The sequence below is a fragment of the Schistocerca nitens genome, chromosome 1 (genome assembly GCF_023898315.1).
Source record: "Schistocerca nitens isolate TAMUIC-IGC-003100 chromosome 1, iqSchNite1.1, whole genome shotgun sequence".
NCBI lineage: Eukaryota > Metazoa > Arthropoda > Insecta > Orthoptera > Acrididae > Schistocerca > Schistocerca nitens.
The window spans coordinates 74,130,246-74,155,068 of NC_064614.1; the positions used below are offsets into that span (position 1 = coordinate 74,130,246).

At 43.8% G+C, this 24,823-nt stretch overlaps 1 protein-coding gene across 1 annotated transcript in view; it reads left to right on the top strand.

The window, feature by feature from the left end:
- Window positions 1–24,823, top strand: part of LOC126234580 (ionotropic receptor 75a-like) — a 432,638-nt gene that overhangs the window by 322,500 nt on the left and 85,315 nt on the right. The window lies entirely within an intron of this gene.

Below are 24,823 nucleotides of genomic sequence, written 5' to 3' on the forward strand. Positions count from 1 at the left end.
GAGATTGAAAGTGTCGGTCAGCCAAGCCATGCGCCATTGATCTAAACAGGTGATAGTCAGAGGGAACAATGTCTGGAGAATACGGCGGGTGGGGTAGGACTTCCCTTTTTAACGTTTCCAGGTACGTTTTGACCGTTTTCGCAAAGTGGTGTCGATCGTTCTCGCGCTGCAAAATCACTTTATCGTGCCTCTCGCTGTATTGAGGCCGTTTGTCTTTTATTCCTCTGTTCAAACGCATTAACTGCGTTCGATAACGAGCACCTGTGATTGTGTCACTTGGTTTAAACACCTCATAGTACACGACGCCGAACTGGTCCCATGAAATGCAGAGTATGATCTTGGAGCCGTGAATATTCGGTTTGGCCGTCGACGTGGAAGCATGGCCGGGGTATCACCACGCGTTTTTGCATTTAGGGTTATCGTAATGAACTCATTTTTCGTCCCCAGTCACAATGCGATGCAGAAATCCCTTCCGTTTTTGCCTCTGAAGCAACCGTTCACAAACACTCAAACGCCGTTCAACGTCTCTTGGTTTCAGCTCACACGGGACCCAAGGTCATTCTTCCTGAATCATGCCCATAGCCTTGAGACTTTTGAAATGGCGTCCTGTGTCACTCCCACTAATTGTGCCAGTTCTTCTTGAGTTTGACTCGGGTGTCCACTCAGCATTGTCTCGAATTCTGCATCTCCGAAAACATTCTCTCTTGAACACTATGCCGGTCTACGACGTTAAAATCACCCTTCTTGAAGCGTTGAAACCAATCAAGACACGTCATTTCACTAATACCGTCTTTACGATACTTAGCTGGGAGCATTCGACGTAACTCAACCTCTCTTTTCTTCATAATGAAACAAAACAGTAACACCTCCCACAAATGACGAGAATTAGGCTCGTAAACTGACATTTTCAATGAAGAACAACTTTATGATGCAGACACAAATCGATTAATGTTTGAATGAGGTTATGTTGACCGAGGTCCACGCTAACTGCCTGACGTCTGCGATCTGTTTCTGTCGACCGCTACTTACCGCAAGTTTCAGTCGTGTTCAGAACGCTGTTCTGTGTAAGTGTGTGTGAGTGCTTTACGTCGGAGCTAAGTGAATAGTATGGTGGTTGCTTTCATAATTAGGTTTTGCTGAGTTATTTGAAGAGGCACCGTTGCGAAGATTTATACCGCATACAGGGAAAGCGGGAAAACATCGTCCGCTAATCACAACGCGGAAGAAAGTGTGTGCTGAGTGTCAGTGACAGACGGTTTTCAAAGAGCATTGTGATGAAAAGGGCTAGAGCTACGAAAGACACTACAGAACTGAATGCTGCATTCGTGAACAGTGGCAGCACCAAAATCATAAGCTGGGAACTAAAAGGCCAGATGGGATTCGAAAATATCAGTGATGCAAATACCCGTAACAGGGAAACATGGTGCTGAAGCCATACAACTTGCACCATGGAGCAAAGGAAGAAAATCATTTGCTCGAATGATTTTGTTCCATATTGCTTCCAACTCCCGTCTAAATTTAGATCTGGCGCATTCCCTCCCAAGCCTACGATGCGGACTGGTTGACACCAAGCGTGAAACATGGCGGGGAGGTAGGCTATGATTTGAGCAGCCATTTCGTCGTATTCCATGCTGAACAGGGTCACTCTGCAAGGTCACGTACAGCCAAGGTTTATGTGACCGTTTTGGCTGGCCAAATCCGCCCTGTGGCACAATATTTGTTTCCAGTTGGTGCTTTCGTGTTCCAAGACGACAGCCCTCATGTCCAGAGAGCTCTTATCGTCCAGGACTGGTTTTGCGAGTTCGACGATCAATTGGCGCATCTCCTGCAGTCGCCACAGTTAGCAGATCTCAATATTATTGAGCCATTCTTGTCTACTTTAGAGAAAAGGGTGCATGATCGCTGTCATCCGTAACCTTTACTTGAAATTGCCTCTATTTTGCCTTTAGAAAGGTATGATAACCCATTGAAAACCGTCCATCACTTGTATTTACCATTGCGGGACGTCTAGAAGCTGTTTCGAATGTCACCGATTTCCTACACCATATTAGGGATGACAATGTATTGTGTCTTTGTTATGGTTCAAATGGCTCTGAGCACTATGGGACTTAACGTATGAGGTCATCAGTCCCCTAGAACGTAGATCTACTTAAATCTAAGTAACATCATACACGTCCATGCCCGAGGCAGGATTCGAACCTACGACCGTAGCAGTCGCGCGGTTCCGGACTGATGCGTCTAGAGCCGCTCGGTCACCGCGGCCGGCCGTCTTTGTTATCTCCATGGTTTTGTACACTCCCTAAACCTCTCTCGCTGAAGTTGTCACTGTGGCCACTTACAACATGCACTCACAGTTTAAGTTCCGAAAATCACTATTTTAGTTTAGCATCACCTCAGAATCGCAAGTAACTTGTGTAACACACAAAAGCACATTATATATGAATCGTTGGGTGCAATACATGTAACTGGACGTAGGTCTTAGGACGTATCGCGAAAAGAGGACTGGAGCCCGTGAAAAGAAGAGCAGTATAAAAAATGAGTGTTGGTAAAAAAACATGCGATCGAGTGGAAAACTGTAGACGCAATATACGAGATGGAGATGTAGATGAAGAAACGTAAAGGCTGGGACCAGGCAGTACAAGTACTGATACAAAAGACGAACCTACAGTTTATTGTGAGATTCTTGTAAGAGCATTTAATAAACATTTAAAGGGCAATGAAATACCTGACGAATGGGAAAGGATATATTACTTCTGCCTATAAAAAGAGATAACTGGGTAGGATTTAAAATTACAGAGGAATTAGTGGGTTGCTTTCAGTAGCTAGGTTGTATGGTAGTGTCCAAAAGAAGCAGGTGGAAGAAGAGACAGAAGAGGAAAATGGTTTTCGACCTTGACATACCTGTATTAATGGAACATCTGTTTCATGAAATTTAATAGAAAAGAGAATGAAGAAAATGGCTAGGAATCAGAATATCCATACGATATTCATTGAAGTACACAAAGCTTGCGACATGGTTCCTCTAAGTAAATTGTGGGATGAGCCTTACATACTACGTGCGAAACAGTTCTGTGTAATAGGCACCACTTGTGTAAAGATAGCTGAACAGGCGTCCGTTGAGTTTAGAATCACAAAAGGACTTGTACAAAGGTCTACTTTAGCGCCTACTCAGTTGGAAATCTATTTAGAAGAACTTTTAAAGTAACGAGGACGTAAATGCTGCGGCACAGGAATCCGAGTAAGAACAGAAACGTCAGTTCAGTACTTTTTTCTGACGACCAGGTGATCATTTGCAACCGATGCTGAAGGTGTGGAATTCAGAATCTCAGAAAACAATATTAGAAAGGGGGTCATTTGATAAGTCTCACCAAAACTGGATGTCTTATAGTGGTAGGAGATGAAGAAATAAATTTGGGAACTGATGTCTCCAAGATAAGAAGAAGTACAGCTTTTAAATATCTTGTTGTAACATTATGTGTCAGTGCACACGACGTCTCAGACGCTTCAGTTCTCATCTCTTCCTGTTTTTCCACTGTCCATGAACCACCACCATAAAATGTTCTGCGCAATACGCAGATTTTCAGAGATTTCTCCCTCAAATTGAGTCTGATGTTTCCCGATTTTGCCTGTATTAGTCTGCTTTTTATGTCCTCCCTGCTCCGTCCGTCATCGGTTAATTTTCTTCCAAGCCAGCAGAATTCCTTAACTTTTTCTACATCGTGGGCACCAATTTTGATGTTAAGTTTTTCGCTGTTCTGATTTCTGCAGCTCCTCGTTACTTTTCTCGTTTTCAGTTTCTCTAAATTCATATTCTATATTACTTATACTGTTCTTTCCATTCGAAAGATTCTCTGATGTTTCTTCCATTCCACAGACGATAGGAATGCAATATCCGTGAATCTTATCGTTGATATCTTTCCATCCTGAATTTTAACCACTCTCTTGAATCCTTCTTTTTCTCTCACTGCTTTTTCGATGTAGAGACTGATCAGTAGGGGCTAAAGATTTCATTACTCTCTTACATCCTAGTTAATTCGAGAACTTCGTTCTTTATCTTTCAGTGTTATTGTTCCCTCTAGGTTCTTTACATGGTATATCTCACCCGTCTTTCCCTTTGACTTACTCCTATTTTTAGCAGAATTTCGAACACCTTGTAGGTCGACAAACTGTAAGAGGGTATATCTTCCTTGTCTATTCAAATTTCTTCTTTTGTCAAGTCATCAGATACATCCACTCCTCATAGAGGCATTCAGTGTAATCTTCCCACCTACCTGAGCTCTCTTTTACCTTTCACATTGTGAAACTTCTTAATTAAGATTTTTTATTTTAACTGTTGAGTGAAATTTAATGAAAGTGTTACATTGCTAGTCTCTATCACTTCAACACTGACTTACAGAATTTGCCCTAACAAGCAGAACTCAAACTTTTTCTATTCATTAGTTACTCACAATATTCAACGGTAAAGCGATCTGACTGCTTTAAAATTAACTCAAAGAATTGCCCTGAATTAGAAGAAATCCTAACAATAACCCATACATATCGTAAGCCACTTACCCCACAGAAAATCTTCATGAGACGAACTACAGCGATAGAAGCACCAATACTAACAGCTAAATAAGAGATTCTAACTACTGAAGGCTCTAACTACTAGTACGCATGTGATTACCAAAGGAAGGATTTTGTTACATAGCAAACAATGTATTTACCAGATTTTGCCTTGATCAAGTGACAACGAATTCAAAAAAATTGTATAATAAATCGGTAATAAATCTCCATGACGGATACACATTCAGGCCGTCCGCTCGCGGTAATACTCCAAACCTCCAGCACTGTTAATTATTAAACTCTGACCTCCATCACTGCTGACTACTCACTCCCTACTTCCATCACTGCTGGCTGTTCACCTCCAACTGCTATCACTCCTAACTATTCACCTCTAACTGCAAGTCCGACCAGTCACCGAGTCTCCTACAGAGTGCGCACAGCGCGTCAGAGATATTAATGCAGAGCGCTACATAGCACTGTCAACTTAGAAACACATAAAAAACACATAGAAACAAATAAACAGCCTACTTACAACTGGAATTCCCGTTTGCACTCATAATATTACCAGCCTTGTTCTCAAGTTAATCATAGGGTGTTTTGACTTTTCTGTATATTTAGTCAGTCCTTCCGACGATCGTTTCTTTTCCGATTTTGTCACCATGCTTCCAGCAGACATTTCGCCTTAGCTTCCCTCAGCTGCCCTCCACATCGTAATTATTTCATTCGTAGCTCATTTATGTTGCTGTGACTCTCTTTTTATCTGAACATTTCTGTATTTCATTCTTTGATCGATCAATTGAAGTATTTTCTCTCTTAGCTAAAGTTCTTTTGGAGCTACCTTCCTTGTTCCTATATCTGACTGTCTAGCATCCATCACTACCTTTTTGCAGATGTTCACTCCTCTTTAACGAAATGCCTCTTGCGGTGTTCCTTTTCGTAGTTCTATCTATTGTTGCAAAGTTCGTGGTATCATCACATATGAAAGAACATAACCAAGAGGTCGTCGTCTGAAGAGCAAAATCCCTTCACAAGGGCGTCCGTACCCGGGGTCAAGCTAGCGGCCGCAGCACACATCCCTCCACCCTCCCAACAGCTCATACAGAACGGAAATAATTTACGGTATCGAGGCGTTCTTCTTTCAGGAAAATGATTTAAAATTCGATGTTACATAGGTTTCTAAAAGAGTTGCACTTTTTTATGGTTGGTTACAAGTCACTATTCGTCTCAAAATATTAAAAATACTATTTCCCCCTCCCGGTTTGGTAACCCGCTGCAAAATATTTTACGAGCACTCTTGCTCTTTGCAAATACGAGGAAGTCACTTTCCAGTCATTGTTAAAAAGCCTCAAATGGAATGGTACCGTGAGAATAGATTCGTCATGTTATTCGTCGTGCTATTGTTGTAAACAGTGTGATGTGTGAACATGTTTTGCTCCACATTTAGAATTGTACTATACCCGAAAAATATTGTGAAATACAACCTTTGCGTCCGTTCTAAAGTTTCTGATAGCCCCAGTAAACAGCTACACAGGCAGAGCCCCAACGGCAAATTAGCGCGGCAGGTGCCGCTCGCTGTGCGAGAGAAAAACTGTCAGGAGGCAAGCGAGCAGCACAGAGCTGGCGCGAACTCATCAGCGAAACGATTAATGGCCCCTTCTGGTTTGTCTCTAACATGACGCTTTGACACGGTTTAATTTTGCATCGGGGAATGAGATGTAGGTATAGAGGGCTCATGTAGGCACAAAATAAACGGTGGGAGAAATAAAACGGGCACGAAAATTATTTACAAGACTGTTGCGGAATTGACCCTTGTTAATGAACAGGAGAACTGCCCACCATAGAGGTTGCCTGAAACTATGACTTTGATGCACAAAGGGGTTGCTGTCGGCTGTCTACACATACGCATCTCCAGCATGCTGTTTCTCGAGTATTTCGCAGTGTCATTAGCTTTGAGTGAGTGAGTGTTTAGTGACCATCTGAATGCAACGCAAAGTGATGCTCACGATAAAAGCATGGCGTTTTCGTTGGCGAGTGTTACGCGAAGCAAAATTCGTTGGAAACATGTGCAAAATTGTTTCCGCAGAAGCCTAGGTCTGCAAGTGTTTCGGAAAAATATCTACTAACGTTTGAAATGGAAAACGTAGTGTCCAGAATGCGCGGAACGGACTCTGTAGCGAATAAGATCGTCTACCGCCGTGGCGACAGTACGAGGTGCATTCACGTTCTAAGGCCTCCGATTTTTTTTCTCCCGACTGGAAAGAGATAGAAACATACGCATTGTTTTAAAATGAGGCCGCGTTGATTGTCAATACGTCCCAAAGATGGCAGCACCGTACGGCAGATGGAATTTTACCGCCAGCGGCGAGAATGAGAACTTTTTTAAATACTTAAAATGGCGACGTTTTCCTTACTTGAACAGCGTGCAATCATTCGTTTTCTGAATTTGCTTGGTGTGAAACCAATTGAAATTCATCGACAGTTGAAGGAGACATGTGGTGATGGAGTTATTGAAGTGTCGAAAGTGCGTTCGTGGGTAAGACAGTTTAATGAAGGCAGAACATCGTGTGACAACAAACCGAAACAACCTCGGGCTCGCACAAGCCGGTCTGACGACATGATCGAGAAAGTGGAGAGAATTGTTTTGGGGGATCGCCGAATGACTGTTGAACAGATCGCCTCCAGAGTTGGCATTTCTGTGGGTTCGGTTGACATAATCCTGCATGACGACCTGAAAATGCGAAAAGTGTCATCCGGGTGGGTGCCACGAATGCTGACGGACGACCACACGGCTGCACGTGTGGCATGTTGCCAAGCAATGTTGACGCGCAACGACAGCATGAATGGGACTTTCTTTTCGTCGGTTGTCACAATGGATGAGACGTGCATGCCATTTTTCAATCCAGAAACAAAGCGCCAGTCAGCTCAATGGAAGCACGCAGATTCACCAACACCAAAAAAATTTCGGGTAACCGCCAGTGCTGAAAAAATGATGGTGTCCATGTTCTGGGACAGCGAGGGCGTAATCCTTACCCATAGCGTTCCAAAGGGCACTACAGTAACAGGTGCATCCTGCGAAAATGTTTTGAAGAACAAATTCCTTCCTACACTGCAACAAAAACGTCCGGGAAGGGCTGTGTGTGTGCTGTTTCACCAAGACAACGCACCCGCACATCGAGCTAACGTTACGCAACAGTTTCTTCGTGAGAACAACTTTGAAGTGATTCCTCATGCTCCCTACTCACCTGACCTGGCTCCTAGTGACTTTTGGCTTTTTCCAACAATGAAAGACACTCCGTGGCCGCACATTCACCAGCCGTGCTGCTATTGCCTCAGCGATTTTCCAGTGGTCAAAACAGACTCCTAAAGAAGCGTTCGCCGCTGCCATGGAATCATGGCGTCAGCGTTGTGAAAAATGTGTACGTCTGCAGGGCGATTACGTCGAGAAGTAACGCCAGTTTCATCGATTTTGGATGAGTAGTTAATTAGAAAAAAAATCGGAGGCCTTAGAACTTGAATGCGCTTCGTAAGTCCTCGATCTCTTAAGTGTCCATGACGGCAGTAGATTACCACGTACACTCTTTGACATAAAACTTGACCGGCGGCCGGCCGCTTCAGAGGCTAAGTCCGCGCCGATCGCGACATGGGACAAAAAAACTGGCCAACTCGCTAATTCTCTAAGTCCGGTTATCTGCACAATCTGGCAACACTGTAGACTGCGGCACTTCCTGGAGGAAAACTTGTCCCATGATAGAGAAACTCTAGGCTGATTACGCCTGTGGTCTAGCGGTAGCGTGCGTTGTTTCTGTTCATAATGTCAGTGGATCGAGAGCAGCTGGCATAAAATATTTTTATAGCCTCTTCTGTCTGAATGCTGAAGACGTGAATGTAATGGTAGCGCAGATTCAATCTATTTCGCTTTGTGACACACCGATATCAAAATTTTATCCAGTAACGATTTTGCGGCAGATTTCCTGCAGACTGTCCTCCTCTGGACGCCGTATGCGGCAAAGCTCCGGGATCCATTTGCTGGCTACTGGCAGCGGCCGTGGCGACAGCAGCGGCGCTGCACTCCCCCGTTCTTTATCGAAAGCGCCTGCTACCGCTCATCGCTTTTGATGATTTAAAACGCTTTATTATTAAATGTTGCTCCACAGAAAATTTCTACAATTTCCATTCACGCTCAAAAGCAACGGAGACAGACGCCCTGATTAGTAGGCGGGTATTATATTACATTAATCGGCAAGAGCTGAGTATGGCCCGAAATTAATTTTATAGACTGGGACGAAATTAAACCACCTCACTACATTCGATGAATTTATAAATGCTTCATACCTCGTTTCTTTCCCTTTCAAACTCAATTATTTGTGCAACTTTTGGTCAATGTTTGGATTTTTTCGTCAAGCCAGAGTGAACGTCTGTGGTGTAAAGTGTATTACAGTTCTTGTTTCATTCCTTATGGTAAGTCTATGCGATAAACTGTGTGAATACCTTGCAATGCATGCTCTGTAGCAGTGCAGGAACACTGCACATTTGGAGTTCCATGTATGCGTTCATGAAGTATTTATTGTTGATTGGAAGTGATAGTTAAGGTCATCAGATTTAAACCAGAAAAATTTGTCGTTTTGAAGGTTTCAGAGAACGGAAAGGAATTGCTAACGCCGGTGTTAGAAAACGTCTACAGTTAAATGCTATTGCAAAAATTTGGAAGAAGGGAACTACATTAATGAACATGTGCACTTCATAAACAACCTTCTGACATGTTAGACCTATATGACGAACAAAGCTCAAATTTATATCGTTGACAGTCGGTTTGAATCTTTTCAGGGTCTATTTTACAGTGAAGCACCTTGGAGTTTGCAAAGCAGAAATCCATGATATTAACTTAATTTACTAAGTCGAAATCGGACGAAGATTGATGTTTAAAGGCATTCTTCAGATTTCGCATAAGAAATTTCTGCTAGCAGTTTGCAACTCCATTAATTAAAATGGAAAATAAAAGGTTGTAGTCAACGGCTTCTACCGTGATTCGAACTGCAATGTCTTATAGTACAAGCACTGCAACGCACAAGGGAACCTCTGAGCTAACGACACACTGGCGGCCAGAGGCGGAATATAGTCACTGCGATGTTGCCTGAGCCTCAAAACGCAACCTTAAACACACGAACAGAGGAGGTGGAGATTACTGTTTTAACGTCCCGTCGACAACGATGTCATTAGAGACGGAGCACAAGCTCGGATTAGGGAAGGATGGGGAAGGAAATCGGCCGTGCCCTTCCTAAGGAACCATCCCGGCATTTGCTTGAAGCGATTTAGGGAAATCATTGAAAACCTAAATCAGGATGGCCGGGCGCGGGATTGCACCGTCGTCCTCCCGAATGCACACACAAACAGGTGTTACTTATGTGAAGAACGCCGTTCTTGGAGTCCAGAAATTAAATATACTTTCTAATTGTGTCATCTTGCAGTGGATTATATCGTACGAGTCTTCGATGTGGAAAACGAATGTCAAGTGAATTTAGCGAGGTAACGCCAACCTACACCCGGAAGTAAATGCACTATCAGAGTGTTGACAAATACTTGCTACGACGCTGCCATTTCTAGGCTCTCTGACGAGGCAGCTCTTCAGCGAAATGCTTGCCGTGATTCTCCGATACGGTTCTTCGGAGTGGAGACGCGCGCGCACGTTTGGTTTTTATGCGGCGTTCTCCCCTGATGGTTTCTGACGTCGCCTTGTGGGCTATGTATACATATGAGACATTCAATTATCATTAATCCAGAACGATACAAGTTGCAGCTTCCGGCGTGGAAGAAGGCTGTTGACGCCGACATTATATCATTTCAACGTAGGGAAAGCAAAACGGATCATTCAATGTTTCTCATTCAACATAAAGCATATGAGATAATTTTCCGTAACGTTCATAATCATCTAAAAATACAAACGAAGTAAAAATACACCGGAAGCTGATTCGAATTGAATATAACGCTTTGCACCTCGATGTCGAATTTGTCCACTTGCAATCTTTTGCAGCATACACATAGAATGTCATGATTACCACGAGAATGAAGAAATATGTTGGTAAGGATGGAAGCAAGAAGAGACGCAGTCAACAAATATTCTATTCCTCATGGCATTCATTTCATTTGACACGTAAGAAGAGGTAAAGCGGGAATTTACTTTCGTTAACACGAAAGATATGCCGCACATATTGATAACGAGGAAGTCTGCGTCTTCATACGTTTCCTCCTTGAAATCTGTATGCTCTATTATATACTAAGTAGCCCGATCATTGTTTCAGTATGTTTCAGTAATGTTACCCTCTTGTTTGACCCCGTAACGATGAACAGATTCCAAATGCATGTCTCCCTTCCTGGGTTGTTTTTTTGTGTTTTATTGCTTGGAATTCCTGAAGCAGACCACTGTGCCTTCCCCCCTCGTGGGTTAGGTCTCAAAACTAAACCGCTTTGTATCCAATGGCATACTTTATTCAGACAGCATCAGCATAAGACTATCAAACAAAGCCTTCCATTTACAGTTGCAGCACTCTAACCAGCACTGACCAAAGTGTAATCCACGGTCATGGTCCTAAATTACCAGCTGTCTGCTACTGTGGCAAAGTCCGTACTACACTGTCGATTCCGCAGCACCATTTTATCTGGTAACACTGTGTAGTTGCACAGTTGTGCTACCAGGTCTGTCCTCACACTGTCAACTTTATGTATCTCACTTCTCCTGTAGCGTAGATCACGAGGAGCCGAAGTAAATGAGTGTATTCTGCATGACGTAACATTCAGTATTCCCTTCTTTCATAGCCACTCTTCATGTGCATCGATACCAAATAGGAATGCGAAAACTCTTGCGAGTGAGAGAATGACAATAACAATCGTAACAAGAACAAGCAAATAATGAATGATGTTTATTCCAACGCAGAACGAGAATCGCTTTAAATATAAAAATCTGTATCTATATCTATATCCATATCTATTGATCTTTGAGTTGGCACAATGCAAATATATTCTTAGCATTTAGTTACTGAATTTAGTTCTGGATGTTTGCAGAGAAAAGGAAAAGTCGGTACTTCTCGCTAGTGTAATATAATGTGAACCAGCAACTACCCTTTCCTTAGAACACGACTCAAGCAGGTCCTCAAGTAGGTAGCAAGGCACTGCTGCATTCTGTTCCCTGACATTGCTCTGATGACGGTTCATGCAGATAGTTCCGATTATGAAATACAAAACGTATTGCAGGTTAGTTCCTTGGATAGTAACATTAAATTTGCGTTGTAGACGGCACGTGAACGTGACGACTATCCATATTACTCATCAATATAAAAAGACAATATTTTGGGAATTTAGCAGGATTACTCAAAATGAATTCTGAAATTGGGTGACTGACTGCACAGGTGCTAAACGTCGTCAAGAGTATACGATGTCCTAATCGCATTAGGAATATGAAGATCGTCTTCGACAGCTCGCAACTTTCACATTGCTATCTCCACCCTACTCCAGACAGCCCTCGGTGGAGTTGCACTACGTTGCCGATGTTATGGAAGGCCTTCAAACCGACAACAGACCACATATTGAAAAATACAAGCGAATTCTTTTGCAGCGTAAGCTTATTGTAACTAATCTAAAAATTATTGGAGAGGAACATTGTCCTATTCAAACAAAGTAAAATGTTACACACTGTTGACGTCAAACGGACATTATCTATGTTGTGTCGATTCCCTAAGGTCTCGACACAATGAGTGGCTAGGTGCACGCGAAACTAAAGCAGACAGGCGTAAATTCTGAAACAGGAGACTGGATGAAAACTATAAAGAAAAGAAGAGAGATTGTCATCTACTTAACTTTTAATGATGTTCTTCTTGTTGAAATACATCTCTTGCATAGTAGTGAGCAATTAGCAATGATACACATGGCGCCTTGCTAGGTAGTAGCGATGGACTAGCTGAAGGCTATTTAATCTGTCTCTCGGCAAATGAGAGGAATACTTGGTAGGTCTAGTCGCAAGCTATGTCGTCCGTACAACTGGGGCGAGGTCAAGTCCGTGTCTTGTGACCTGCCCTGTGGTGGCGCTACGTTTGCGAATACACAGTGGCGACACGCGGGTCCGACATGTACTACAGGACCGCGGCCGATTTAAGTTACCACCTAGCAAGTGTGGTGTCTAGCGGTGACACCACATTCCTCCCCCGCAAATCGGCGAACGGTCGTGAGATAAGGCTTCCGCCCGCCGTGGGGAGGACCCCATGTTGACGTATGCGATGAGGTGGGGAGCCTAACAACAGGCGAGGCTGTGCCACCCGCACCCGGCCATTCGGTCCGAGGGGAGCTAGGAAACGCCTGCAAACCTAGTCCAGGGTGCACGTCAACATGAGGTGTATGCGCACGTAATGAGACAGAAGGGTCGACCTCCATGTGGTCGGAGCACCCGACGGGCGAAGACGACATCTGGTCCGGAGCGGGCAAGAGGTCCATGGCGGAGGACGGCTGGTCACGGGAAGCGAGCGGCGGCGCGTGACCCAGGGAGGCGCGAGGCGGCTGCAGCGAAGCGTCCGCTGCTGGCGGCGCCGGCGGCGGCTGCGGCGGCGCGACGCCATGAGGCAAAATGGAAGGCAGCGTCGGTAACACCTGGGGATGAGGCGAGCCAGTAGATGGGTCCCCAGGGCGCTGACCTGACGGCTCCGTCGCTGAAAGCAGACGGGGAGCGGCAGAACCCAGGCGACGACAGAGGCGCAGCTGATTGAGATGCCGACGCACCTCACCAGAGGCCCCCAAAACCAAATACATCGCGCGGCCGAGGCAGCGAAGAATGCGCCCTGCGAGCCAACGCTGTGAACCGCGATAGTTGCGATAATAGACAACGTCGCCAGGAGCAAAAGCAGGAGTCTGCCGCTGCACAGGAACCTGATGTGGCGGATGCAGCAAAGACATCAGAGTTCGATGAGGACGACCATGGAGCAATTCAGCCGGCGAGCGACCATCGCGGGGCTGAGAGCGATATGAGGACAAAAAGAGCAACAAAGCGTCCTCCCGAGAATGCGACTCTTTCAACTTCAACATCTGCGACTTGAAAGTCCGGACCAATCGTTCAGCGGCACCGTTTGACTGAGGCGAAAACGGCGCGGATGTCAGATGTTGAATACCATTGGCCTTGCAGAACGACTGAAATTCTGCGGACATGAATTGTGGGCCATTATCGGAAACAATAGTCTGCGGAAGACCCTCAATGCAAAAGATAGCAGACAAGGCTTGGATTGTGGCAGAAGACGTCGTGGAAGACATCCGGACAACAAAAGGAAAATTACTGAAAGCATCGACCACAACCAACCATCGAGCATTCCAGAATGGACCAGCAAAATCGATGTGCAAGCGTTGCCAAGGGGAAGTGGCTTTCGGCCATGCAAAGAATTTCCGCGGCGGTGCGGATTGTTGTTCGGCACACGCCACGCAAGAGGAGCACATATTCGCAATCGCAGCATCGATTCCGAACCAAGTACAGTGCTGACGAGCAAGTTGTTTAGTTCGCACTATACCCCAATGTCCTTGGTGAAGAAGCTTTAAGACAGAGGACTGCAACGATCGTGGGACCACGACTCGGGATTGATCATTATCGGAACGCAACAACAAAACACCACGTCGGACAAAAAGTCTCTCCTTGTGAGCAAAAAAACGGCGAACCAAAGGATCCTCGATCTGTGACTTTGACAAGGGCCATTGCGTAGCAACAAAACGCAAAACAGTAGCAAGGACAGGGTCAGCAGCTGTGGCAGTAGCGACACGACGAAAATCAATCGGAAACGATGCGACCACGTCATCGGCTTCCGAATCAATGAACATGCAAGCAAGTTCGGAAGAATCGAATGCTTTATCCTCAGCAACAGGCAAACGGGACAACGCATCAGCGTTGCCGTGCTTAGCAGTGGACCGATACAAGATATCGTAGCGGTACTGCGAGAGAAAAAGTGACCAGCGAATGAATTTCTGCGCTGTACGTGGAGGTACAGGCTTGCTCGGATGAAAAAGCGATGTCAACGGTTTGTGGTCCGTGATGATTGTAAAGTGACGACCATACAAGAAGTCATGGAACTTGGTAACACCAAACACGAGAGCTAAAGCTTCTTTCTCTATTTGTGAATAATTTCTTTGCGCAGATGAGAGCAATTTGGACGCAAAGGCAATAGGGCGATCATGCGAGCCATCCTTGTGCGCAAGCACAGCACCGATCCCGAAATCCGATGCATCAACCATCAACAAAAGGGGTTTTCGGGGATCGAATGGCGTAAGGCAAGTATTGGAAAGTAACGCCGATTTCAACTGGCGAAAGGCGCGTTCGCATTCCGGCGTCCAGACGAACGGAACACCTTTACGGCGTAAGCGATGAAGCGGAGCTGAAATGGAAGAAGCATTGCGCACAAATCGATGATAATAATTTACCTTACCCAGCACACTCTGTAGCTGTTTTAAGTTCTGCGGTGACGGCAAGTCCTGAATGGCACGAAGGTGCTCTGGACTCGGATGTATACCTTGGGCGTTAAGGACATGGCCCAGGTACGGTAAGTCACGAGCAAAAAACACACATTTGTCCTTCCTCAAGCGAAGACCATTCTGACGCAAGACCTGAAATAATGTCCGGAGATTCTGCAAATGTTCGGCTTCTGTCTTTCCTGAGAGCACAATATCGTCCAGATAGTTCGCAGCCGTAGGGACCGACGCACAAACAGTTTGTAAATATTGCTGAAATAAAGCAGGGGCGGATGCACACCCGAATGGCAGTCTTTTGAAGCGATACAAGCCAAGATGCGTGTTAACCACTAAGACGCGCTGGGAGTCTTCGTCCACAGGTATTTGCAAGTACGCATCTGCTAGGTCCAATTTTGAAAAATATTTTCCCGGGCACAGTTTGTCAAAAAGATCTTCCGGGCGGGGCAAAGGAAAAGTAGCAGTCACAAGTTGTGGATTCACAGTTGCCTTGAAGTCCACGCAAAGTCTCAATTTTCCGGAAGGTTTTGGCAAAATGACTAAGGGTGAGGCCCAGAGAGAAGCCTGCACTCGTTCAATGACACCTTGAGATTCTAATTCGGCTAATGTTCGTGCGACCTCATCACGCAATGCGTGGGGAACATTGCGCGCTCTGAAAAATTTCGGTTGCGCGTTGTCTTTCAGTTCCAAATGCGCTTCATAGTTCTTAGCGCAACCAAGGCCCGGTGCAAAAATGTCTGCAAATTCTTCACAAAGACTAGAAACACTGGCGGAAGGCACAGTCTGATTCACTGATAGGACCTGATTCACTATAGACAAATTAAACAATTGAAACAAATCTAAACCAAACAAGTTCACTGCACTAGAGGAACGAAGAACATAAAATGACACAAGTTTTGTCTGTCCCTTGTATGTTGCAATAAGGCTGCACTGTCCTAACACAGGTATATGCTGTCCTGAGTAACTAGTTAACGTAACATTTGCGGCACGCAATGGCGGGGCGCCCAGTTGTTTGTACGTGTCGTGATTGAGCAAGGAAACTGCAGCTCCGGTATCGAGCTGGAATGGTATCACTTTTCCTGCAAAGTCTAAGTCCACAAAAAGTTTATTGTCTTGTTGACGACAAGAGCGACTGTCTCGTGCAATTTGAACTGATACAGGTACAGAAGCACTTGCGACTTTACGGGATTTCCGGCGACGTCGACGCACACTTTGGGTGGGACGAACACAGTCACTGTTAGCTAAAGTGTCACTGGACGGGTGGGAATGAACTACATGAATGTCCATGGGCGAAGGTCCACGAGCCTGATTGTCCTGGGTGCGATTCCGGCGCGAAGCAAAGGGCCTGGAATTTGTGTGATTGTCTGACCTAAGCTTTTTCTGGCAAACACTTTGTACATGTCCTTTCTTGTGACAGTAAAAGCAAATAGCTTGGCGTGACGGGCAATTTTCACGCGAATGTCTAGTTGCACACCGCGGGCAAGATTTCACGGCATTTGCTTGCTTACGCGGCGCACGTGGTTGCAAGCTAGGCGGCCGCTGCGAAGTCGGGCGCGAGGGCCGCTCAGCGTCCCGTGCAGCGGGCCGGGCGGGCCGATTAATGTGACACACTGCTGGCGAAGTTTCAAATGATTCCTGAGCAAAGTCAAGTGTGTCTTGCCTGTCCAAAATGTCTATCACTTGTTGCAGGGAGGGATTAACTAGCTTCAAAATCTGTTCCCTTATGCGAACATCAGAAACGTTCTGTGCAATTGCATCACGCACCATAGTATCTGAATATGGGAGGCCACATTCACAGGCAAACGCACAGTCTCTAGTAAGTCCTTGCAAAGTTGCAACCCACTCCCTATTAGTCTGACCGGCCGTACGTTTTGTACGAAAAAACGTATACCGTTTGGCAACTACATTTACTGTTTCTTTGAAATAGGCATCTAAAGCCGACAAAATTTCCTCGTAGGTCAGAGTTGCTACGTCGCGTCGGGGAAACAATTTCACTATCACCCGGTAGGTAGACACACCGACACAAGAAAGCAAAAACGGCTGCCGCTCTTTACCTTGAATTCCATAAGCAGTGAGGTGGAAGTTGAACTGATCGGCCCACTCAGTCCAGCTTTCGTTATGGGCCTCAAAGGGCCTAAATGGCGGTGCGACAGCGTTGTGTGGCTGCGGTAGCGATGAAGCGGCTGCCGCCGCATCGGTTTGCAGCGCACGTTGACCCTGGACGAGCTGTCCAAGGGCTTCCAATAACGCCTGCGTCTGCTGATTCTGCAAGCGAAAAAATTCGGACAGTACATCTGGAGAATGCGGCGAAGCCATGACACAAGCAAATTAGAGCAAGTATAACACAAAGACTGCAACGTGGGCGCGGCATCCCATCCTCGTCGCCAAAATATTGTTGTGTCGATTCCCTAAGGTCTCGACACAATGAGTGGCTAGGTGCACGCGAAACTAAAGCAGACAGGCGTAAATTCTGAAACAGGAGACTGGATGAAAACTATAAAGAAAAGAAGAGAGATTGTCATCTACTTAACTTTTAATGATGTTCTTCTTGTTGAAATACATCTCTTGCATAGTAGTGAGCAATTAGCAATGATACACATGGCGCCTTGCTAGGTAGTAGCGATGGACTAGCTGAAGGCTATTTAATCTGTCTCTCGGCAAATGAGAGGAATACTTGGTAGGTCTAGTCGCAAGCTATGTCGTCCGTACAACTGGGGCGAGGTCAAGTCCGTGTCTTGTGACCTGCCCTGTGGTGGCGCTACGTTTGCGAATACACAGTGGCGACACGCGGGTCCGACATGTACTACAGGACCGCGGCCGATTTAAGTTACCACCTAGCAAGTGTGGTGTCTAGCGGTGACACCACAATCTATGTCCTGTCTTGTGTCCTACTCATCTATAATATCAAGTGTACTATGAAAATGATTATATATAATGGATGATAGGGTAATGCATTGATACCAGATGGTGGGGGCCGGCCGGTGTGGCCGTGCGGTTCTAGGCGCTTCAGTCTGGAACCGCGTGACCGCTACGGTCGCAGGTTCGAATCCTGCCTCGGGCATGGATGTGAGTGATGTCCTTAGGTTAGTTAGGTTTAAGTAGTTCTAAGTTCTAGGGGACTGATGACCTTAGAAGTTAAGTCCCATAGTGCTCAGAGCCATTTGAACCATTTGAACTATTTAACACAAAATGACATTAAAAATTAAAGTTATTCACGAGCAGCTAGTTGAGAATATGTATGAACATTAAATGACACGACGAACTGAAATAATATGACGAAGAGTTCAGCGCTCACTGGGAATAGAGCCCCACACATATCGTTGTTGACTACACACAAAGAGACGTCAGCTACCGAATTTTTCTCCACCAGCTGCTCAGAATAGCATCTTGAACTTACAGTCATCTCGCAAATAGTTCTGTGTCTCACTGGGAGTTAAAAACGTCAGATATCGTTAGTGTTGACAACGAATGAAAATACATTAAAAATCAAAATTATTATCCACCAGCAGATAGGTGTTCTCATGATAGAGCTTGATAATACATAATTAAATCTTTAGTGCCGGGCCAGGATTCGATCCCATTCACGCGTAATATGTGAAGGTGTTGAGGAATCTGCAGTTTTGAACAAACAACAAATTGTAGCCGAGCTGTATTGCCACGAAGGGATCAAATTCCGCGTTAATGGCGGTCTGAGTTGCATTCCCAGTTTAGAACCAATTTTATCGACATACAGAAGCTCAAATAAAAGATGGAATAAGTGTCCTGTGACCATACATAGCGTTTGTGTCGTCACTTGAAGTAAATAACTAGTATAAGAAAGGTTACTGGTGATAGAGTTTCTACATGTCGCCACTCCAGACTTTATTGTGGTTCAACCTACCGTCTACTTGGTAAAGAAGGAATATCATCTTTAATGTGAATTTTCAGACCACGCAGCCATTATATCTCCTTCACTTGGTGTAGCCAGGAGAGAATGGAATCTGTCTCTCCCTATCTAAAATCATTGACGGAAGTGGGAATCGAACCCAGACCATAGGTATAACAACCTACCATCCGTCCAACAGACCACGAAATCCTCTTCTCTGCGAGTCATTTTTCTATCGTAACGCAGTTGCGCCACACTGGAAGAGCATTCTGACACACAGGCTCCCTGTAGTAATTTGCAGCATGTTCAGTAAATTCATTTACTTGGTTGACCGAATCACCATGAACTAGCTGCCTCGGCTACCCAGTGCATACATTCGACTATTTTGTAATCACAGAAATAAAATCACGTAACTGCCACCTACACACAACTGCCAACAGTGTAGGATGCAGAAGTTTAAATAGGAAGTGTTCCTTTCCACTTGAGCTATTCTATTGCGCTATCTGTTACTAGAAAACGTCGTTCAGTCCAAAAGAAAAGCTGTAACTGTTTGTCTCTCAGAAGTCAAGACCTGGCCATATGCATAATCTCACAGTGCTGTGGAATCCAAAAGTTCTGGAGGAATAGTTGCCGAGCTCTGGAGCTGCTGTAGCTACGTGTCAGCTTGTAGCATAGATAAGATGTCGCGAGTTCGAATACATTAAGTTCTACATTTTTTAAAACGCAATTCTGCTCTCTGCTGAAGGTATCAATCTAATGGAACTTTGAACATAATTCCCTTCACTTCTCAACCCAAAGTAGTCGCATGTGGAAAAAGGGCTAACTACTGTGACATTTTGTTCTATTCAGGTTTAATAGACAGCAGGCAGCAGATGCATCTCGAAGATGTGCAGGGAGAGCGCATCGTGCCATAATATGTCAGAAAAGTATTTTCTACATTAGCCGTCGTGTGGTAGTGATATTTTATTCTTCTTCAAACTTTGTTTGACAGCTTTAACTCAGAACAAGTTTTCTACATGCATGTAATCAATAAACTGCATGTGCATTGTCAGACTGTCATAGGTAACATCAGAGAATTCGCATATATCGTTGATGATTAATTTCTCTCTCATGTTTACTATTGTTTTAACAACACTAAAGGAAACCTTACGAAAATTGTGCACTGTATTATAAGAAATGAAATAAAACTAACCATGATAACCTTACGACGAAAGTATCTATACACAAGCATGCCTCTATCGACACGAATTAGTAAAATACTACTCACTTAGATTTTGATTGGGTCTGTGTTTAATTGGTATGCTGTGTCATACTCAAGAGGTATGCAAATGTGGCATTTCATAAATATAGTTACGTATTCCTAGAAACACAAAATTCGCTTGTCAGCAGCGGAAAGAGGCCTTACCTGTTGTGCAGCATTGTAAGTTTTTCAACATTGCACTATGAGCTGAAAGCATTTTCTTGCGATTTCCTAATTGATGTTTGATCTGACTGCTTGTAGCTCTTTCACAGAAGGGATAAAAACGTTACAGCCAGCGAGACTGGAACTGCGAACCGTAGCAGACGCTTTTTCACAGGTCAGCACGTTACCACAGAGCTGGCGAGGAGGTATGGGTCTTAGCTTCCTATTACGAGGACAATAGTAACTAGAACTCGTAAACCGCTATTTGAAGGTCGAGATTAGTTGCGGTTTCCACCTGCAACGACTTTCCTGGGCTGAAAACCGTAAATTTTCAATCTTTTGTTACCCTTCATGCGATAATAACTCAGATTATTCAATGGAAATGACAGGTAAAATCAAGTGAACTTTGAGGCTTAATTCCGTGCACACCAGGAAGTAACTCGTCGATCACAGAGTTGCCAAACATACGTTGCCTTGTTGCCAAATCTCAGTTACAGTACCAGCAGGAAGAAGACGAACCGATGTGATCCTACAGCGGTCTGGGAAGTGACCATAGCTGGTGTCTCCAAGTCGCGGCTGCTACGGCCTGGAATACGTAATGCGTCTGATTCGCTTTCTGTAACTAGGTTTAGGGACTGGAGCGTAGTTACTAATAATACTCAGAACTGACTGCAAACTGAGCATCATAAATCAGTAACTCTCATTGTTGTTTTTATATTTCTTTCGTAAGTGTACTCAAAACTAAGAAAGTCATTCACAGGCGTTTTCGTGCCTCGCCGATAGTCGAGCACAACATACAAATAAAAATAAAAAAGAATGTGTGTGTGTGTGTGTGTTTGTGAGAGAGAGAGAGAGAGAGAGAGAGAGAGATATAAATAAAAAGCAATGAGGGAGAGTGTAAAAAATTGTTGTAAAGAAATTGAATCATGGTATTTAAAGAAATCTTTCATTAAAATGACACGTTCCACATCATTACGAAATGTCGTATTCATGATCTATGGAACAAGAGTTAATCTAATGTAATATAATCTAATCTAATCACATCATATTGATGATTAGCCATGAAGAGTCATGAATTACCGAAATTTTGGCCAATACCAGTAACCAAATCTAAACTTGAAAATAAAAGACGACAATTTTTGTAATAAACCGTGACTCCTATCAAGACCCTTTCGTCCCTGTTATCTAACCACGAAAGATGTCTGATATACCTCCATTCTGAAGTAACAAAGTGTGCATGCATTTAAAGATGAAGTGCATGATGTGAAGTTCTGTGACGGAGATACGAACCCAACACGTAATCCGATTGTTAACTAAGAAAAATCAAATGTTACGTTTCGGTTTTTCTTACGAGCCGCTAGGTGTCTGAATCTAAAATAAGGATACAAACTTTTGTGCCTAAGCGACAATCGAACTGCACACCTACCGTGCATCCACGAATATAGCTTAAGTATCAGTTGCTTACTCATGAACAGTAAGATGTGTGCGTGTTTGACCAGAAATAACGACACCTGTTGCGATTGTTGGAAACACATGAACAGACATTGAAATTGCGCGTTAATTTTCACTAGCAGGTGGGTGTGCACTTGATAAAGCTAGAAATGAAATTATGAATATTTTTGTACTGGATCAGGTTTCAGACCCACATACTTACCTTTGGAGGAGACCTAGAGAAGATTGCAGTCTTGGGAAAAGGAACGAAATGACTGAACTATACTGTTCCGAGAGATTCAGATCCTCGAAAGAGGAAATACGAATTCGAATCACAGTCCAACACCAAATTTTTCAACGTCTCTAGTTCAATCAAGTACAAGTAAAATAAGAGCCCTGTCCCATTAAATGGCTATCGGTTCATCAAATAAAATAAAATTTTCTAATGTAAGTAAGCTTACTGGCGACTGTATTTCTGTTTACCATGACTTCCGCTGTGTCATTTCCCAACGTAAACCGGCTCTGCCCAGTTGGTAATGAAGGAACGGTCGTGTTCCAGCAGCTGTATGAATAAAATGATAGTAATAATAACAGTAATAATCGAATTATCCGGCAACTTCACACTTCACAGTGGGTTTTCTCGAACTAAGAAATTTGCTGAATTTGTGAAAAATCAAAATGGCTTCACATCCAGCCTATGATGCCTAGAAGAGTCTTTACATCCTGCTGACATGAGAATAGCATAATCTCTGCGTCAGAAGCTTGCTTCTACTTGACCATTTAATAGAATCGCTAAGCACATCATCCGTTACAGCACACTCTTGGGGCTGGGTAATGTGGCCACAATGGTATGGTGGAACGAGCTATCACAGGTGCAATGCGTGGGTTCAGGCATTTACTTTTAAGAGGCACAAACAGATTTATTTTACCTCTGGTAACCTCAAGAGAAAGACGTTATAATCCAGAATCCGCATTAAACATCACGTGCCTTCATTACCAACTGGGCAGAGCCGGTTTACGTTGGGAAATGACACAGCGGAAGTCATGGTAAACAGAAATACAGTCGCCAGTAAGCTTACTTACATTAGAAAATTTTATTTTATTTGATGAACCGATAGCCATTTAATGGGACAGGGCTCTTATTTTACTTGTACTTGATTGAACTAGAGACGTTGAAAAATTTGGTGTTGGACTGTGATTCGAATTCGTATTTCCTCTTTCGAGGATCTGAATCTCTCGGAACAGTATAGTTCAGTCATTTCGTTCCTTTTCCCAAGACTGCAATCTTCTCTAGGTCTCCTCCAAAGGTAAGTATGTGGGTCTGAAACCTGATCCAGTACAAAAATATTCATAATTTCATTTCTAGCTTTATCAAGTGCACACCCACCTGCTAGTGAAAATTAACGCGCAATTTCAATGTCTGTTCATGTGTTTCCAACAATCGCAACAGGTGTCGTTATTTCTGGTCAAACACGCACACATCTTACTGTTCATGAGTAAGCAACTGATACTTAAGCTATATTCGTGGATGCACGGTAGGTGTGCAGTTCGATTGTCGCTTAGGCACAAAAGTTTGTATCCTTATTTTAGATTCAGACACCTAGCGGCTCGTAAGAAAAACCGAAACGTAACATTTGATTTTTCTTAGTTAACAATCGGATTACGTGTTGGGTTCGTATCTCCGTCACAGAACTTCACATCATGCACTTCATCTTTAAATGCATGCACACTTTGTTACTTCAGAATGGAGGTATATCAGACATCTTTCGTGGTTAGATAACAGGGACGAAAGGGTCTTGATAGGAGTCACGGTTTATTACAAAAATTGTCGTCTTTTATTTTCAAGTTTAGATTTGGTTACTGGTATTGGCCAAAATTTCGGTAATTCATGACTCTTCATGGCTAATCATCAATATGATGTGATTAGATTAGATTATATTACATTAGATTAACTCTTGTTCCATAGATCATGAATACGACATTTCGTAATGATGTGGAACGTGTCATTTTAATGAAAGATTTCTTTAAATACCATGATTCAATTTCTTTACAACAATTTTTTACACTCTCCCTCATTGCTTTTTATTTATATCTCTCTCTCTCTCTCTCTCTCTCTCTCTCACAAACACACACACACACACACATTCTTTTTTATTTTTATTTGTATGTTGTGCTCGACTATCGGCGAGGCACGAAAACGCCTGTGAATGACTTTCTTAGTTTTGAGTACACTTACGAAAGAAATATAAAAACAACAATGAGAGTTACTGATTTATGATGCTCAGTTTGCAGTCAGTTCTGAGTATTATTAGTAACTACGCTCCAGTCCCTAAACCTAGTTACAGAAAGCGAATCAGACGCATTACGTATTCCAGGCCGTAGCAGCCGCGACTTGGAGACACCAGCTATGGTCACTTCCCAGACCGCTGTAGGATCACATCGGTTCGTCTTCTTCCTGCTGGTACTGTAACTGAGATTTGGCAACAAGGCAACGTATGTTTGGCAACTCTGTGATCGACGAGTTACTTCCTGGTGTGCACGGAATTAAGCCTCAAAGTTCACTTGATTTTACCTGTCATTTCCATTGAATAATCTGAGTTATTATCGCTTGAAGGGTAACAAAAGATTGAAAATTTACGGTTTTCAGCCCAGGAAAGTCGTTGCAGGTGGAAACCGCAACTAATCTCGACCTTCAAATAGCGGTTTACGAGTTCTAGTTACTATTGTCTTCGTAATAGGAAGCTAAGACCCATACCTCCTCGCCAGCTCTGTGGTAACGTGCTGACCTGTGAAAAAGCGTCTGCTTCGGTTCGCAGTTCCAGTCTCGCTGGCTGTAACGTTTTTATCCCTTCTGTGAAAGAGCTACAAGCAGTCAGATCAAACATCAATTAGGAAATCGCAAGAAAATGCTTTCAGCTCATAGTGCAATGTTGAAAAACTTACAATGCTGCACAACAGGTAAGGCCTCTTTCCGCTGCTGACAAGCGAATTTTGTGTTTCTAGGAATACGTAACTATATTTATGAAATGCCACATTTGCATACCTCTTGAGTATGACACAGCATACCAATTAAACACAGACCCAATCAAAATCTAAGT